Below are 6000 nucleotides of genomic sequence, written 5' to 3'. Positions count from 1 at the left end.
GCATACTCAACACCCAGTCAGGGTCTGACCCTGCACTCACAGGGATCAGCTTGGAAAAGCAAGATGTGGTAGCTCAGTGTGGCATTGATGTGCTTTAATGGGAGACTTCCAGTCAAGGGCATCTGGTTCTTTAGGGCTGTGTTTGTCAGAGGAAGGATATTGCATTAAAGATGAAATATGAACAGCTGATGGCCTTGAGTAGTTATAGCCTTGTATGAAATCTTCTCCAAAGAAGCAAAACAAATATTTGAAAGACTCAACTTTTAACAGGTTGCATTTCTGGATGCTTGGAGAACCTGGTGACTTCAATGTAATTTTTCTCAGGAGGAAACTGGGCCTGCTGCATTAGCTGCCAGATTTAGCCTAGTCTAAGACTACTTTCCACAGAGAGATGAGGGAGAAATTGGTGGTGGGATGTGATGGAAATATAAAAATAGGAGTTGGGAGTAAGCAGGACAGGGTGAGGGGTTTGCAGGTTGCTGGCAAAGAGAGAAGCAGAAAGCCCAAAGATGTGATTGCTAATGTTTGACTCTTCACCTCCCAGACAGAAGATGTAGCTGGTGAATTGTGCTGATTTTTGTTTGGGGTGAGTTAATTTTCTTCACAGTAACTAGTATGGAACTCAGTTTTAGATTTAGTTTTAGATATGCTGAACACAGTGTTGGCAATCTAGAGATGTTTTGGATATTACTGAGCAGCACCTGCACAGCACCAAGGCCTTCTCTGCTTCTTGTACTGCCACACTGCTGAGGGTCTGGGGGCGCTTGACAAGTTGGGAGGAGACACAGCTGGGACATCTGACCCCAAGTGACCAAAGCAATATTCCACACTATATGATACTATACTCACTAAATAAAATGGGGGGATGTTTGGGGTGATGGCATTTGTCTTCCCAAGTCACCAATATGTGTGATGGAGCCCTGATCTCCTGAAGATGGCTGAACACCTGCCTGCCCATGGAAGTGTTGAATGAATTCCTTGTTTTGCTTTGTTTATGTGTGTGGCTTTTGCTTTACCTTTTAAGCTGTCTTTATATCCACCCATGAGTTTTCTCACGTTTTCTCTTCTGATTCTTCCCTGATCCTGCTGGTGGGGACTGAGTAGCTGCCTGGGATTAAACCACAACAGGCTTTTTGTCATGCTCAGTGTGCAGCTTGAAGGGTTAGAGACCATGAGAGATTTGATTGAAATGTGCTAGATTGATTTAATAGCTGTTATTGCCATTTAGCTATTAATTGGCAGGCTCCTGTGCATGCTGTGGGGCTCACTTGTCTGGCTGTGTACTGGAGCCTCATTAGTGGCTCCTTTTTGCAATTGCTGGTCAAGGTACTCTGCTGTGCCTGGGCACATATTGATAAGAGCCCTGGTGATGATAACAGCCCTGCCTGGGTTGGCAGATGGCCAGGACATCACTGATGTGTCTGTGCTGCTGAGCTGGACAGGCTGGGACTCCAAGTGTGAGCTCCAGCCAAAGGAACTGTGAACTGGATGAGCCCATGCTGGAGCAGGTTAATGCCTGAAGGAGGCTGTGATCCTGTGGAGATCATCACACTTGTGAAGAACTGCAGCCTGTGGGAAGAATCCTTCCTGGGGGAAGGATCTTTGTTGGAGAAGTTTGTGGGGAGCTGTTTCCCATGAGTGGAACACTAAGAACTGCAGCCTGTGGGAAGAATCCTTCCTGGGGGAAGGATCTTTGTTGGAGAAGTTTGTTTCCCATGAGTGGAACACCATTCTGGAGGTGGGGAAGCAGAGATGCCCCTGGAACCTGTGGTGAAGATGATGGTGAGGAACAGTTCCCTGCAGCTACAGAGGACTATGGACGTTACAGGAATCACTGTACCAGGAGCCAGGTAGACCAGTGGAGGAAAAGCATTAAAACAAGCAGTGAAAGAGCAGAGTGACCTGGCCTGAGGTGGGTTTGGTGCCCAGTAACTCAGCTCAACACACCATTCCTCCTGTCCTGAGTGGCCTCTGTGACTGATGGAGCCCAAGGCTGAGGACTACATGAAAACAAAGAACCTTTTGGTGCAGACCTTGTTAAGAAAACTACTCTGACCATTGATGAGACTCTCTGGCCCACATTCCCGCTTTTACTGCTGGGGCTGAAGCCTCTTCACAGCAGAGGGCTCCAGTGAGATGACGGGGGCTCTGCTGGGCTCCCCACACACCCTTCTCATGGGCATCCAGACCAGGTTTCATGCCCTTTGTGAGAAGGATGGAAGTTCACAGCCTCTTGTCTTGGGCTCTGGTCATTCAGATACCTCATCTGTTTATTGCTTTAAAGGATGGGAAGGGAAGTCAAGGTTAATTGTGTTGAGTATTTTATCAGGTGACCATGATGCAAATGATATGGAACAAGGGGTGGAATGTGCTGTTAGCCTGGGGTAAATTTTCCTCACAGTACTCACAGTAAATAGTATGGGACTATTTGGATTTGTGCTGGAAACAGGTTTTGTGATATGGAGGTGTTTTTGTTATTGCTGAGCAGGGCTTGCACAGACCCAAGGCCTTTTCTGCTTCTCACAGTGCCTTGCTGGTGGGGGAGTGGGAAAACTAGGAGGTGACACAGCCAGGACAGTTGACCCTAACTGACCACGGGGTTCCAGAACATATGACATCATGCTCAGTGTATAAAGTAGGGGGGTAAAAGAATGATGGGGAGGGGGAGGGATAGTGAATGGGATGGTTTTTGTCTTCCCAAGTGAACTGTGTGTGATGGAGCCCTGCTTTCCTGGGGACCACTGAACACCTACCTGCCCATGGGGAGTGTAGAATTAATTCCTTGTTTTGCTTTGCTTGTGTGTGTGGCTCTTGCTTTCTGTATTAAACTATCTTTATCTCAACCCATGAACTTTCTCACTTCTGTTCTTCCAATTCTCTCTCTGATGCCACTGTTAGGGGAGTGAGCAAGTCATTGTGTGATGCTTACTTGCTCCCTCCCTCTCCTCTCCCTGATAACAAGCATAAGAGCAAATGGCCTCAACTTTCATCAGGGTAGGTTTAGATTGGATATTTGGAGAAATTCCTTTACAGAAGGGGCATCCAGATATTGGAACACATTGCCCAGAGAAGTGGTGAAGTCACCATCATTTGGAAGGGTTTGCAAAATATGTGGATATGGCATGTGGCGACAGGGTTTAGTGGTGGTCCTGGCAGTATTAGGTTAATGGCTGCTGGGCTTGATGATCCTGGAGGTCTTTTCCTACCTAAATGATTCTTCAGTATCAGGCTAAGAGTTTCAGAGCTAAAAGAGCTCAAGGGCAGGCCTCGTGTCCACCTGGAGCTCCTTAGGCTGATCAACTTAAAGGTGCTGAAAAAAATAATGATAATCCCTTCATAGAATCACAGAACCATTAATGTTGGAAAAGCCCTCTAAGATCATGGAGTCCAACTGTTAACCTAGTGTGGTCATTTTCCTGGCTGTCCTCACACTCTCCTCTTTTCTTCTGAAAATATTGTCACATCTTTATGCTCTGTGGGCATTTTTGCAATTGGAATAACATGGATAGGGCTGAGTAGACTACAAACCCTGGATTTAAAACTTAAGGATGAAAGGATCAATGAGGAGCACCAGAGAAAGATTTCTACATCATCTTTGTCCTGCAGTGCCCTTACAGGAAACTCTACAAGAAAAGGAGCAGGAGAAGAGCACAGTTTAATTTGCCTCAGATTGGTCAAGTTTCTTCAGAAATTCTGAGTCACTAAACCACTTGTGACCACAATTTGCCCAAGATCTGACCTATGTGAGCATCAAGAGGCCTAGAGCAGTCCCAAGGAAATCCCCAGGACTTCTTCTGCACTGGAAAACATTGTGGTCATTATTGCTTAGGTCTTTGTACTCTAAGCACTTCCCAGAAGCTGAAACGGTGGAGTCTGAATACAAACTAATAGGCATTGAAATTAATAAGGAGATTCAAATTAAAGAATAAAAAGGAAATGGTTCATGACTCATGTAAAATATTAAGTAAATGTAGTGGAAGGAAGTTTGCCTTTAATTAGTGTTAAAATGGAGCAGGGAGGGCATGATGGACTGCAGGGAAAAAAAGAGGGTTCAGGGTATTAAATGCAGAAAACTATCACTTTGAATTTCCCTGCAGTCCTTGTGGGGATTTTCTTGTTAGCTGTGCCTCAAAGATGCTTCTCAAAGCTTTTTTCTAACTACAGGTTGCAAGTGTTTGAAACCAATCAATCAACCAGCTGACTCCGACTCTGTCAGAGGTGGTTTTAGTTCTAATGCTCTCTTAGAGAGGTGGAAGGGGTAAAAAGATTTGTGTCTTGAAGTCATGCTTTTGGCATGAAAAGGAATAAATTTTGACTTTGCACTTTGCAAAGGCTCAGAGTGTGACCATCCCCTTTTAGGAGGCTTTACCTGGTGTAGGGAAAGGGGATGCTTGGATATCTTTGCTTCCTTCAAAAAGCACAAAAAGGTTTTCTGGAAACTCGAGCTCTGCCTTTCTGACCCTGCTAATCAGGAAACCCCATGTAAATGCTTTTCCCCTCTTAGTGAAGCTGTGTTTCTCTGCTCTCTGAACTGCCTAATCACCAAATATTTGTGCTGGCCACAGGTGGGAAAAGGATCGTAATGGGTCATAATTCAGCCCAGCATGACCTTCTTTCCTCTATAAATTAAGATGCAGCTGTCTTCTGGTTAGACATAAAGTGGCCTAATTTTGGAGGGATTGAGAGGTGAGCCATTTCAGGGAGAGGAAAATTAATTTTATTTTAATGATGTGAGCTGTTATGTCTATCAGAGCGCTGAATGCTTTCTTTACACTTGGACACAGTCGTTGACAGAGGCACTGCCAGCCTGTAAAATTTTTTTCCCCCCATTAAATTAGATAAGCTCACTTTAGGGTTATATCTTTGAGTCTGATTGAACAAATGTAGCAATTTATCCAGGCGTTACAGGATTTCCCCGTGGATGCTTGATGAGAGCTGCTCCATGAGGATGATACACTTAATTAAAAAGCAGAAGCTGAAGACTGATACAGATGTATCCTGACACAGCAGCTGGGTTTGTGTCAGGGTCTCTTTGCTTATTGGAAGTGAAGTGGGGGGGATGAGGAGGAATCAGGGCTCTCATTAGAGGGAGGAATAAACCCAGATCCCAGAGTGTGTTATACAATGAAGTTTTAACATCATCCCTGCTGTGATTCAGGGATCCACACTGGGTGTTTGGCATAGTGGGTTGACCTTGTTTATTCCTTAGCATGTTGTTGTGGGGTTATGGGGGGTCCCAGCCCTGCTGGTTTGTTTATTCCCTCTCAGTGGGGCTGGGAAACCATCAGTGAAAGGAATTTCTGGGTGACCTTGAAGAAAAAAATCAATATGGGGTGTCCAAACCTCTTTTGCTTGGGTGGCTGGGAAACCATCAGTGAAAGGAATTTCTGGGTGACCTTGAAGAAAAATCAATATGGGGCGTCCAAGCCTTTTTTGCTTGGGAAATAAAAGAGCAATGTATTGGTGATTGCCCTTTTTTCATCCCACATGCCCCCAAATCTCTCATCTTTGGGCAGAAAACCCCCTTGATACCATGGTCTCTCCCTTTATTTCAAAAGGAATTAAAATAAATGACAGTATTTTTCTTTCCCAGTAGAGGGAAGTGTTGGCTAAACTGAATTTTATGCGCTACAGCCTCATGGCACCTCGTGCTAGAGGAGCTTCTCACAGCACTTATCCCAGGTAGTAAAAGGGTTTATAAAAGTCGAGGTCTGTGGAAAGCAAAAGCACTTCACTTGAGTGCTAGCAAGGTGGGAGGGCATGGAGAAACCTTTCAAATTGTGAAGGAAAACACTTTTTTTTTTTTTTTCCAAATTGAATTTTGCAAGAAAAAGGGACTTTTAACCTTTTTTTTTGCTTAAGAAAAAAAAAAAAAGAATATGTTTTAAACTAAAACTTTTTCCCAAGCTCACTTTTTTTTTTTTTTTCCAAATTGAATTTTGCAAGAAAAAGGGACTTTTAACCTTTTTTTTTTTTTTGCTTAAGAAAAAAAAAAGAATA

Source organism: Passer montanus, unplaced genomic scaffold, assembly GCF_014805655.1.
Source record: "Passer montanus isolate IOZ18808 unplaced genomic scaffold, ASM1480565v1 scaffold10, whole genome shotgun sequence".
Lineage (NCBI taxonomy): Eukaryota > Metazoa > Chordata > Aves > Passeriformes > Passeridae > Passer > Passer montanus.
This window is presented reverse-complemented; position numbering follows the sequence as displayed.